General features: G+C 43.3%; 1 protein-coding gene across 9 annotated transcripts in view; it reads right to left on the bottom strand.

Annotated features, from left to right (window-relative positions):
• LOC133514180 (uncharacterized) overlaps positions 1 to 12,963 on the bottom strand; it is a 140,602-nt gene that overhangs the window by 58,161 nt on the left and 69,478 nt on the right. For 7 of the 9 annotated variants that reach the window (XM_061845626.1, XM_061845633.1, XM_061845634.1 and 4 more), the window contains one exon: positions 2,542 to 2,631. The gene's annotated coding sequence lies outside the window, so the exon portion shown is untranslated. Of the gene's footprint in view, positions 1 to 2,541; positions 2,632 to 7,237; positions 7,306 to 12,963 lie in introns of all 9 variants that reach the window. The other 2 variants (XM_061845631.1, XM_061845632.1) reach the window with 1 other exon arrangement.

The following is a 12,963-nucleotide window of genomic DNA, read 5'->3' as shown; positions in this document are numbered from 1 at the left end:
GTGCGACAGATACGATGAGGAGAAGACGAGAAAACAAAAACAACAAAAAAAAAACGCTTTTGAATGACATGTTTGTCTATCTTTTGGAATTGTTAAATACATTGAAATAATAAATGGGATTTTTTTTTTGGAGTGGATGGTCTCGCGGGAATCCTTGTATCTGCGAGAAGCGATTTAACAATCAACGGAGGGTTTCTGAAATATGGGGTCTGGGGACCACTAACTTGGGAAATTACTTCAAGGGCCCCCCTCATGAAAATAATACAAGTTCAAAAGAACTAATGCATGTACCCCTAAATGCAAAAGGAATTATAAAAAAAAAAAAAAAAGAACCAGTGAGATATATATTATATTTATTTTATATATTTTTTTTTAAATAAGTTGTAATTTTACAAGGATAAATCCATATTTTTTTCAAGAAAACAAAAGGTGTAATATTAAAAAAAATATATATATATATATATTTTTTTGCCAAATTGAAGTCGTAATCTTGTGAGAATAAGGTTGTCATTTTTTTTTTTTTTTTTTTGCCCCAAGATAAATATTATACACAACGAGGGACTGATGTCCCATTCAAACAAGTGAATTTCAAAAACAGAACTTTATGTTCATGATATTGTGCCTTTTATTCTGGAAAACACGCCTTTATTCTCAATGAAATCGTACTATTTTCAGAAGAAAAAAAACTTTTGTTCTCGAAAAAAATAGGACTTCCTGTAATAATTTACCTGTCATGTGTCGCAATAGTTTTTTGTTGGCTCAAAGTTGAGGAAGGGATAAGGTGTTTATTCCGTTTTATTGGCAACTTGCAGGTATGCACTTTTTCAAATGATACAAATAGCAATTTGGTGTGGGGGGGCGGGGGGCATGGCTACAGCTTACAGACCCCCGGGGATCTCGTTTGGGAGCTCCGACATAGGCTCTTGAAATAAAGTGTTTTTAAAAATAACAACTCTTTGTGCGAGGGGATCCCATCAACGAGGACTTCCCAAAATGTCAGGCCCTTAACGCCGAGGCGGGAAAGATGGCGGTGTTTATTTTCCCGTCTGCCGGCGCCTTAAGTGAGCCGTGCTTGATCCGCAAAAAGGTGCGCTCGCGGATCGGCTCCCTCCGAGTTTAGAAACGCTCCCCGGCGGGGCCTCGAGGAAACACGGGGGCCATTGCTCACTCCGCAATCGCAGATTGTCATCAAGAGAGGCGCGAAGCAGGGGAGAGAGGTGAGATTGCGCGAGATAGAAGAAGAGTGCGATCCCACCTGACAAAGATAGATGGAGGGCAGAGACAAAGCCACGGAGGGGAGTAATGGAGAAGGGATAGATGACATATCAGGATTTAAGGAAGACAGAACGCTGCCCATTTGGGCTGGAACGGGAGGGGGGCTGGATTGTTGCCGTTCCTCTTTGGGGGGGTGGGGCAGGCGTCAAGAGAGATTAGCTGGCGTGAAGCTGGAGCGCCTTGGATCGGACAAGCGTCAAAGACTGGACGTGCTTCGGGACCGCCAGGAATGGGATGTGACATCGGCTCTTAAGGGAAGCAAAGTCACAAGCGCGCTGCGTCATTTCAGCCACTTCGCCCCGAGTCGGCCAGACGGTGCGAGCAAAGACATTAGCTGACAAAAAAAAAAAAAAACACCCAAAAAAAAAGTCTCTAGTTTCTTCAGGTAAGGTGCCAGCTGCATTAAAAAGGTCGTCAGTAGGATTCAAAACATGCATTTATAAGCACGGGGGGAGAATAAAAGAATAACTCCGCAACGTCGACTTGAAAAATCAGTTGACGCAGACACGCCATCTCTCGCACCGCGGTCGGTCATCATCGTAACAAAAGACGTACTTGACGTTGGCCCCCGCAGTAATGAGGGCGAGATACCTCGTCACCGGCTCTTTAGCGCAAGAAAGAGTCGGAGAGGCTAAAAAAAAAAAAAAAAAAAAATGTGCTAGCGCAATTCTTCATCTTAGCGTTTTTTTTCCCCCCCCCCCTCTCCCCGCAAACGTGTTAGTGAGACGAGTGGGAACTGTTTTCACTTCCCCATCGCTGGCTTTGCCACAAAACGCTAACAAAGCCAAATACGGTAAATTAATGATGCACACACACAATAGCAGCCAAGCAGAAGGGACGGGGATGAGTCGGAATGTGCCAATAATGAAGTGCAAGTCTGGAGTTTGTGGACAGATGAGCTAAATGCAATTAAGAGTCTCGCAGTGGCTTTTATTTATTTTTAACCAAATAAAACAGCTTCAGCTGGGTGGCAAAATTAACTCGGTATAGCTGCTCTGCGGGAAAACGAAATAGATAATCAGTCCCAGCGTATGTATTTTGTGTTATGTTTCAATATACACAATGAAGAGTTTTTAAATTGCCATGCGTCGTCTACCTTGACGGATTTTCCGGTTTGACTCGTGACCCGGAGAATCCTGTTTTCTAACAATAATTGTTTTGCGTCTGCGTTCAAATCAGCAGGGTTTTGAACCGTTTGTAGGCGCAAGACTTGGAAAAATTTCATTTTTCAAAACTGATAGCAAGGTTATGAAAAACCACACTCACCACGTGCCGAATACCGCAAAGCCTCGGAAGTTGACCGCGATCCAGTCCAGGCGGTTGTCAAACTTTCACTTTGTTTGGATTTAATTTTCCCTGCAAGAATAAAATAAAATAAATTGAATTAAGCAATTCCGACAACTGGGCCATCATAAAACATGTACCGTATTTTCCACACTATAAGGCCCACCGCATTATAAGGCGCACCTTCAATGAATGGCCCATTTCAAAACTTTTTTTCATATATAAGGCGCACCACATTAAAAGGCGCAGCACATTACAAGGCGCACTCCCGGCTTTTGAGAAAATTAAAGGCTAACGGAAATGTTAAAAGGCAATGTTTTCGGATCGTTATTGGTCATGATTGGGGAAAAAAACCAAATCTTACATGCAACTGTCATTAGTACTTAACATTTTGCAAGAAGTAATAGTCGTGCTAACATCGCAAAATAAAATCATGAAGAATTTGAACCCGGTTTTCATGCATGAATTCAAAGTTTCAACGCGTATGCAGTGAAAAACGGGGAAGGTTTGGTTATATGGTGGGGCGGCTTCGCTACATCCAGCAAATGTGCAGGTTACGCGGAAATCAGAGACAAACGCAGCAGGTGAGGGCTCTGAAAGCGACGGTGCCATTTCTCGCCGGGCCAACAGCACACAAGTGACTCACTCGGACACCTCGGGACCTCCAACCTCTCAACTGTACATACGCCTCTCCCGGGCTCTGCCGCAATGGCGCCAAGTCTACAAGCTGCGGACGCGAACAGCATGAGATGCACAGAGTGTTTCTCACCTCCCTCTTCCAGTCCTCCGCCCTCGCACAAAAACACACACATCACAGTCGCGCGATTCGCACGTGTTGCGCAGCCGCATCGCTGAAGAAAACTGTGAGGCGAGATAAAAACGCTCCAAACGCAACATCCACTGCGTTTTCTAACCTTCAGCAGGCCGAGTGCATTAGTGACCGTTTTTTGCGTCTCCCCCATAACAAGGCAAGAAGCCCAAAGCGGGTCTGAAATGCTCGTGTGTTTAACAAATACAGTGAAGAAAATAAGTATTTGAACACCCTTGCTATATTGCAAGTTCTCCCACTTAGCAATCATGGTGGGGTCTGAAATTGTCCACGGTGAGAGAGATAATCGAAAAAGAAAAATCCAGAAATCCTCCTCATCTTTCAAAGGATCACTGAGAGCCCACGAGGTGATACCTTGCACGGGGCTCCACTCCCATTGTCATGTTTAGCTTCTTCCATTTTCTAATGATTGCTCCAACAGTGGACCGTTTTTCCACCAAGCCGCTTGGCAATTTCTCCGTAGCCCTTTTCCAGCCCTGTGCAGTTGTACAATTTTGTCTCTAGTGTCTTTGAACAGCTCTTCGGTCTTGGCCATGTTACAAGTTTGAGCCTTACCGATTGTGTGGGGTGGACGACCTCACACAGGTGCATCTTCGTCTTTTTCTTTCGGCTTGTCCCGTTAGGGGGTCGCCAAAACGTGTCATCTTTTTCCATCTAAGCCTATCTAGGGCATCCTCCTCTTCAGGATAACCCATGGAGGGGAGGTGGACTTTTAAAGGCGGACAAACAGGTCTTTGAGGGTCAGAATTCGAGCTGATAGACAGGTGTTCAAATACTTATTTGCAGCTGTATCACATAAATAAATCATTAAAAAAAAATCATACATTGTGATTTATGGATTTTTCATTTTAGATGATCTCTCTCACGGTGGACATGCACCTACCATGAAAATTTCAGAACCCTCCATGATTTCTAAGTAGGAGAACTTCCAATACAGCAAGGTGTTCAAATACTTATTTTCTTCACTGTATCAATCCTTTTTTGCTTGTGCGTGAAGCACGACTATCACATATGTAAGCCACTGCAAACCGGAGTGTAAATATTGCCACAGAAACCAAACGGACATGCTTATTTTTTGTGTCTACAAGCCACAAGGCTAAAAGCAGAATTGCCGGAGTGACCAGATGTCCTCTTTTTTGGGTGTTAAAATAAACAACAAACTGCCCGGGATTTTCAAATAATCTCAGTCCGCATGCATTTTTTTTTTTTCCACTGGGCTTTGATTAGCAATACTTTTGAGGTCCAGGCGTCTTGCACAAATTTAAAAACGCTATATGGCCACTGGCCAACATCTCAGCGATTCATCGGCTGGTCTACTACCAAACAAAGTCATCATTTGGTGGTGGTTATTAGACGTGTTACTGGCCAGAAAGGTTATTGATCATTACAGGAAAGCGACCACTCATTGGTGCGTTCCAACACCCAAGGCTCGTCGCTCACGAGGCACCAGCGGGAAATCGCAAAAAGTGATTAATTGTAACTTTCTTGCAAGCACAAAACTCCGCTGTGTTTCCTAATTTGCCAGTTTCAACATGCGCCAGGCGCCGTCACAATTGGGTAGCAGAACATCTGTCGACAGGTACGTCCGCTGAGACCACGTCCAAGTCTGGCACTGCAGGCGGGCTGCTGGTTTAATGGGATTTTGGCGAATTTGTACTGGGCACAGAAGCGTGTGGTGGATATTAGTCGTATTCTATTCAAACATTTGGAAACAGGGGGCATCAAATTCTCTAAAGCAGCGGTCGGGAACCTATGGCTCGCCAAGCCCTCATAACGACATACTGTACACGTGATTTCTGTCGTGCAGAGAAGGTTTGTCCTAGTAGGGCTGCCGTCGTTAGGTGTGGGAGCCAACGCAAACAGTTTGGCCTAGTGGGTTGCAGTCGTTTTTGCAGGGTAGTCGATGTCCAGAGGCGCAGAAGGGTCTAACGCCGATCGTGCCGGAAAAATAATTCCGGAAACGCTTTTGACAAAGGTCGCTCAAAGAAAAAAAATATGTGGAGTACCAAAGTTTTCAACACGAATGGACAGAACTTTGTGGAGAGGGACGGTTCTGACGTGTGTGGGAGGATGCCAAAGCATTCGTAATCGACGTTGCCAATCAACACTTACCCAACTTCGCACAAAGACAAGATAATCAAACGGATAAAAGACACGCCTTTGTCGGCAAGAACTGTTCAAAATCCAACCAGCATGATGGAAAATAAAATTAAATTACGTTCAAGACAGATGGAAATCTCAATGCCTGCCTGAAACGTGAATCTGACGATGTATGGAATAAAACTATCAAGCCATTAGCAAAACCAGGAAGCACCTGAAGTGGCATTCATGGTAAGAAGTACTTCCGTCATCATTGGTTAGCAAAGTCATAAGGTTATTTAAAAGAATTCAAAGAATTTATTGTACTCTAAAAGTGTTAGTTCTACATAAATGCGCAAATACACTTGGATTTAGTTGTTTCAATATTGCATGGCTCTTTAGAAATCATATTTTAAAATATTTGGCATTTATGGCTCTCTCAGTCGAAAAGGTTTCCGACCCCTGCTCTAAATGATGACAGATATCAATTTATTAAACCCGAAATTATTATCAACGGGGTCGGCACAAGAACGGGCTGGGTTGTGGGTGGACACATGAAATACGTGGAGATATTTAAGTCACCAGCTGCTATAACGGCCGAGCGATTGTGCACCGTCCTCTTCAGCGCAGCACGGGAGACGGCGATTGCGGCTAACTTAAAGGGAAGGAGAGGGGCCATTTTCATTGGACACGACTGATGTCAGCCACCCAGAATGGCGGCAACTTCACGTTTTCAAAATACGCATCTCTGGGCAGATTTACTCCGATCATAAAAAAAAAAAAACAGACCCCCCCCGAGTTGTCACAGTTATCGTTCGGTCTATTCATCAATTACTAATAACAGCCCAATGCTCTGTCGTCATGCACTTGTAGGTCGATTCTTTCGGCTTTACACCATTTTTTAAGGTCAAAAATTGAAAAGAAAATTATTATACCATTGCGATTGCTTTACACGGAAAAGGATGTCAAGCTTTGGTGACCTCTAACAGTCACAAACCGAAATGAGAAGAAGAAGAAGAAGATACCGATGAGATTACTTGTCCTCATAAGGTTCTCTGGCTGTGTAGATGTTTTGAGCGCATCAGAATTCCACGTATCGAAATATGTCTATTTACACTCCGCTTGAGGGTTTGTCGAGTTCACGTCTAACTTGCAAGCAACGGAGGTTATTTGCCGTCTTCATCTGCAAAAACTGACCTCCTCGCTGAGAAGCCGTGGGAGGCGTTCGGCTCGCATTCTTTAACTTGCATTTGCAGCCGAGCGTATGCATGTGGTGTACTGTATACACACACGCGGCGCGCACCGGCATCCGCGAGAGGGGACGGGAGCTACGCGGTTCGGCTACGGTCGGGAGGAGAAAAAAAAAAAAAAAAAAAAAAAAAAAAAAAAAAAAAATCAAACGAGGAGACGCCCACTCCGACGCCTTCGCACTCAATTCCGCCATCAGCAATGAGTTCATATGGACATTGACAGCTGAGAAGCGCTTAATATTTACCCTGTAGAACTTCAATGTCAATACTGCCCAAACTACTTTGACCCGTCCTTGGTATCAATGTGTTATAATGTATTTACTGAAGACGTAGAAAGCAAAAAAAAAAAAACTATTTTGGTGAAAATAAACAGCTAACATAATGGAACATATACAATTTGCTTGGTGGGATCGGATTAAAGAATAAATCCTGCACAAGCCCGCGAGGTGTACTTGGCCCACCCTTGGTGTAAGCACGGCCATATTGGATACGTGTCATTTGAAATGTACGGCATACCCACTTGGGAGTTGCACGCCGTCCGTGTAGTACCACGTTGTGCCAAAACATCCCGGGTAGCACTGAGGTCTTCTGGAAGAGATGCAAATTAACAGCAAGAAGAGAAAGAGAAGGTCTACAGATAAACTCGAGTAATAATTTTGGTTCCCACGCAGCAGAGATAATATACTGTATGCTCGTGAGGATTGGTGTATACTCTGATTGTGCTTCTAAGTTTTCAAGTAGCAGTCGTTTGACTGCTTATAATTTCTAGAACGGCTCAGCTAATTTACGTTAGCCAGCCTATGGCGCTTCACAATATATACCGTAATTCCCGGCCTACAGAGCGCACCTGGTTACGAGGCTCACCGAGTACATTTGTAAAGGAAATACCATTTGGTACATACAGACGCCGCAGTTGTGTAAAAGCTGCAAGTGCCCACATTGAAACACGAGATATTTACAGATACAGAAAGAGCTTAACGCTAGCGCCACGCTAGTGCTAACACTATTGCTAACGCTAGCGCTAACGGAAACAGGGCCGGTTAAAATAAAACTTATTGGTAAATATCACTGAGACACGCCAGTAACTCAGCAGCATACCTGTCTACGGTTTAGTCGTAGCTCATACGGATTTTGTGGTGAATCTTACGTATACGGCCGTATATCACAAATCATACGGATTCTGAAAATTCAGCTTTTAGAGGTGGTGAAGAAAGTTACACATGAATACAACTCTGAACACAGTAATGCCACTAAATATACTTTGATAAGTAGACATTAACTTCCGATATGATCATTATGGAGATCTAAAATTAAAATCATTGAAAAACTTATTGTTATTAAAACCGTTATTTTGAATACATAATTTGCTTCGGGATGTTATGAGGATTTTTTTTTGGTAGTTTATACAAGTTGGCGCTCCGAAAAGTTGACGGGTATGCAGCAGCAACACGCTAGCACAGTGCTAAAGCTAGCGGAGAGCTAACAGGGACGGTAAAAGTCACTTATTCAGCAAATACATTCCACCGGTCTCACTCTTACCTTTTCCGCTCGAGTGCCCCCCCCCCCCAAATTAGCCGCATCGCCGCATAGGGTTGAAAGCGTGTGGAAAAAAGTCGCGGCTTGTAGGCCCGAAATCACGGTACTACCATTAAGTTAGCAGCTCCCGTGGTTGGTTGAACATTTTCTGATTTTTTTTTCCATTCTCATTTTTTATATGACAGTTTCACAGTAAACTTCAACTTGGAGTGACAAATAAAAAGCTTGAAGCAAGCACGCTTATTTTGAAGAACTGAGGGAGCGAGAAAAGGTGTTAATGAACACGTTTAAAATAGGCTTTTAATGAGTTTACAGTTGTTTTGTTTATTTTTATCATATCTATATGATGTATTTTCACCTTTTGCTGGTCTGGAATGTATCGCCTGTGATAAATTGGGGGTTCAATGTAAAAGAAAACAATGAAAAAAGATGCGGATAAAAGTAAAAAAAAAAAAAAAATTGGAATTGAGCAAACGGACCTGCGGTGCAATTCTAGCCTATCACACCGAACGCATTTCCGCGTGTGAATGAAGAGAATAATCATAGACAGTAAATAAAAAAATAATTTTTGCACAAAAATGAGCAGCCTCCGTGCGTCACGTTCGAATCCTCCAAATTTAGCGAGCTCGCTCCCGCTGCTTCCTGGCGGCCGAGCGGCCCGCTCGGCATCTCTGCGTCGCCGCGTGAGTTGTGGGGGAGGCGTGTCCGCCTGTACGACACACGCGGGCAGACGATGCGAGTGTCGGCAAAGTGAAAGTGGGGGCAAGATTGTTCATTCATCAAGAAATTAGGTGGTAATAAATCAAAAGTGATAAATAGGGGTGCGTGTGGAGGTTGTTGTTTTTTTGTCTATATGTACAGTAGTCTGCTGGTTAATTTGGCCTCTTACTTTTTTTTTTTTTTCAGATCTGTAAATATGATTCCGTAAACACACACGCGTGCATGCGCGGCCCATATGTTGCCGGTGTCATGCAGGAACATTCGCGCGACCTCTGGAGCGTTGCCAGTGCAAGAAGACAACTTCATTATTCTCTTGTCGCGCCATATGTTGCCATGGCCTGTCGCACACTAACACGTGCGCACAAACACACACTTCACAGAAAGCCATCAGGCTCTTTTACGCAGACGTCGGGAAACTATTATTGTACTGCATGGCCAGTTTACACACCCGGTCCACACGCGGGATGGCGTCACCGGCGTGTCCGTCGTACCGCTGCGTCTCCTCAATAACACGTTGCCAGAAACGTTATTCTGTTTCACGCTTCAGCAAAAATAAAGCAGTAAAAGTAGTCAGTCGTAGGCCAGCATGTGCAATCCCATCAGGTATCCCCCCCGACCCCATTATTGGATTTAGTCTAGAAATTAAATAGAGGAATGATTAAACTAATATAGTAATAAACCCAATCTATATTTTTAGATTGAGGACAGTAAATTAAGCACAATAAGCAACACAACTGCTCTATAGTAAGAAAAAAAAAAACAACAACTTACAAATATTTATCCTGATAAAAAAGTTTTTTTTTTTTCCAATTTTCAAATTGATGATAATACAGTTTTAAAATAAAATTATCACATTTGTGTGATTTTGTACGGACCCCCTAAAGGGACATTGGAAAAAAAAAAAAAAAGGTTTCTCATTACAATGAGTAACTTACTCATACTTACTCATTACAATCAGTAACTTACACATAGTAAGTTACTCATTACAATGAGAAAATGTCGAAAAATAGCTACCTATGGGTCGTAGCTTATTTACCTGCTAGCGGTAACTTCCTGCATTCAGGTAGTTGTAGCTTATTTACCTGCTCGCGGTAGCTTCCCAAATAAGGAATCAGGGTCTTTTATACATGCACACATGCAATGGACTAGTTACTAAACACTGCAATGAGTAAAGTTCTCATTGTAATGAGTAACTTACTCAAGTTAGTCATTACAATGAGGAAGTGTCGAAAAACTCATTGGTCGTAGCTTATTTACCTGCTAGCGGTAGCTTCCTGAATAAGTGTCTTTTATACATGCAATGGACTAGTTTCTCATCACAATAAGAAACTTACCCATTACAATGAGAAAGTTTCTCATTACAATGAGAAATCAGGTTTTGTTTTTTTTCTTGATTTCCCTTTAGGGGCTCTGTAATTTTGTGATGTGAACTGTTTTAATAACAAATATTTTTATGATCATTATCATTTATGAAAGATACACAGATGTATGATTTGTTTTTAAATGCACTCATGCATTACATACGTACTACATGAGTACCGACTAACTTTTGAACGTAAAACGTCAGTTAAACTTTGAGGCGATCTCAAGAGCTCAAGCAATGAGAACATCACACAACATATTCCAAAAAATACTGTAAAACCTTGACAATTCAGTTCCAGCCTTTTATCGGGCGAGGGACCAGCAACTAATCAATAATATAAAAAAAAAGAAAAAAAAAAAATCACAAATGCAGGGAACAAAAGTCTTGGAATGTAATTGAATTTGAACGACCAAGGTTAAAAATGTTTAAGCATTTGAGCTGAAATTGAGCCTAAACCGCAACACGGTCTCACGGAATCAAGTAGACAAGAAGGGGTGGGTAAAACAATTAGCCAGGGTGAAATGTACAACGTGAAATCGTTAACCTGCTGACAGGCAAGGAAGAGAAAGTGCTGAGCGTCTGAAGGTGAAGCCAAGCGAAGAGGTAAAAGAGGGCCCAGAGAGCGGCCCGGGAAAAAGAAAACCGAGCGGAACAAATATCAATAAGACGAGCCAACGTGAGCTTCCCGCGCTGATTGTCATCTAACCAAAAATCGTTAAGAGGACACTTGGAGGAGTTTGCGTCTTGATTGAAAGCAGCTCGCGCTCACAATGGAGGAATCGCTTCCATGGAGACAGCCAGTCAGCCATCTGCCAAATTAGGCCACCAGCCCGCAACTTCGCTCTTCTATTCAATTTTCAATTACTCGGCTGCGGGCTTAAACGTGCGTCTGCGCATTAATTTTTACGCATGCACTCCGTGTGGCAGAAATATTGTTATGACTTATTCATGTTCCACAGTTATACGCTTAATGCTTCCATAATGGATACGTTTCCAGTACATGCTACTGTATGCATGAGGCTGCCAAGCCGAAGCCGCGAGGGAACGCCACTGATCTACATACGTGTGCAGAACAACATTCGCTCGCTTCCTTATTCTTCTCTTTCATTTTGAACAACATAAAGAAAGAAAAAAAAAAAAAAAAACAAAGGGGGCGTCGGGAGAGGCGCCGGAGCCGACGCGGTACCCGGCGCCAACTTCGCCCCGTTTCCAAAATGTCAGAGGCAAACGCAGCGGGGAAAGTGTGAGGTGATAAACGCCGCCGGCTGAAAATGTCACCGTGTCACTCGGTTGCCATGGCGCCCGGCAAAGTTTGGCAAAGTGCTGAGAGCCGGCGACGGAGCCAAAAGGCCAAATGATTTGCTGAAGCTAATTGAGCCTGAAAGTTGCCCTGGAAGCAAGTTCGGATGAGGTGGACGCGATAACGTCGCCCGGAAGCTTTGCCTCGGGCAAAACTCTCATAAAAAGATTTCGTCATATCGCGGCTAAATCGGACCGAGGGAACAAATTGTCCACAAGCATACGGAAGAAATAAGACCACTTCTTGCGTGGGGGGCAACATGGTGGATCAGCTGGTAAAGCGTTGGCCTCACAGGTCTGAGGACCCGGGTTCGATCCCGGCCCCACCTGTGTGGAGTTTGCATGTTCTCCCTGTGCCTGCGTGGGTTTTCTCCAGGCACTCCGGTTTCCTCCCGCATCCCAAAAACATGCAACATTTAATTGGACACTCTAAATTGCCCCTATGTGTGATTGTGAGTGCAACTGTTTGTCTCTATGTGCCCTAACCAGTTGAGGGTGTACCCCGCCTCCTGCCTGTTGACAGCTGGGATAGGCTCAAACACTCCCTGTGACCCTTATGAGGATAAGCAGCTAAGAAACTGGATGGATGGATGAAGGAAAAAAAGGCTGAATCAAAAAGGGCATTTTTTTTTCATCCAGGGCGAAAGAGCAGGTGCTTGAGCACCACTCTGTGTGCACGTGCCTGGTTTGGGGCTCCTTGCGTTCAATGCAGATTGCATTAAAAATGCACACAAAAAACAGAAGAAGTTGCACTAGAACTCCATCCATCCACCCATCCATCCATCCATCCATTTTCTTTGATTGATTTGATGATTCTGATTCTAACCATTTAACGACGATTGCACATTTAAGGGAAATAATTATTGTGAATTCAAAGTCAAGTAACGTTCCAGCGGAAAAATATCCTGCACAACAAATTCAAGTGGAAAATAAAATCAGCTCGCATAAAAGAGAACTAGTGAGAAGCCAAAACTTGGATAAACAAACAGACCAACAACAAAAAAAAAATTATATTCATGCCAACAGAGAGGCATAAGGTTGACTTAAATGTCACTAAATATTTTGGAACCTTTTGGGAACATCATAACAAAAACTTATTTTCATTATTATTATTTTATTGAAATAAATCAGTGTATAGATAGCAGCTCCACACACACCGGGCACACTCCCCCCTGCCCCCATCAAGTGTGAAATTAAACAACTAATTTCCCTTTTACACAACAATTAAACTAATTTACTCAACAACTGGCCTCGCACCTGACCCACGACTTCATCAGCTCGGCCCGGTGAAGACCCTGAGCCACTTCACGGCTGGGGCTTGCATGGTC

Source organism: Syngnathoides biaculeatus, chromosome 16, assembly GCF_019802595.1.
Source record: "Syngnathoides biaculeatus isolate LvHL_M chromosome 16, ASM1980259v1, whole genome shotgun sequence".
Taxonomy (NCBI): domain Eukaryota; kingdom Metazoa; phylum Chordata; class Actinopteri; order Syngnathiformes; family Syngnathidae; genus Syngnathoides; species Syngnathoides biaculeatus.
The sequence above is the reverse complement of the archived record's forward strand: the minus strand, read 5'-3'. Positions and strand labels throughout refer to the sequence as shown.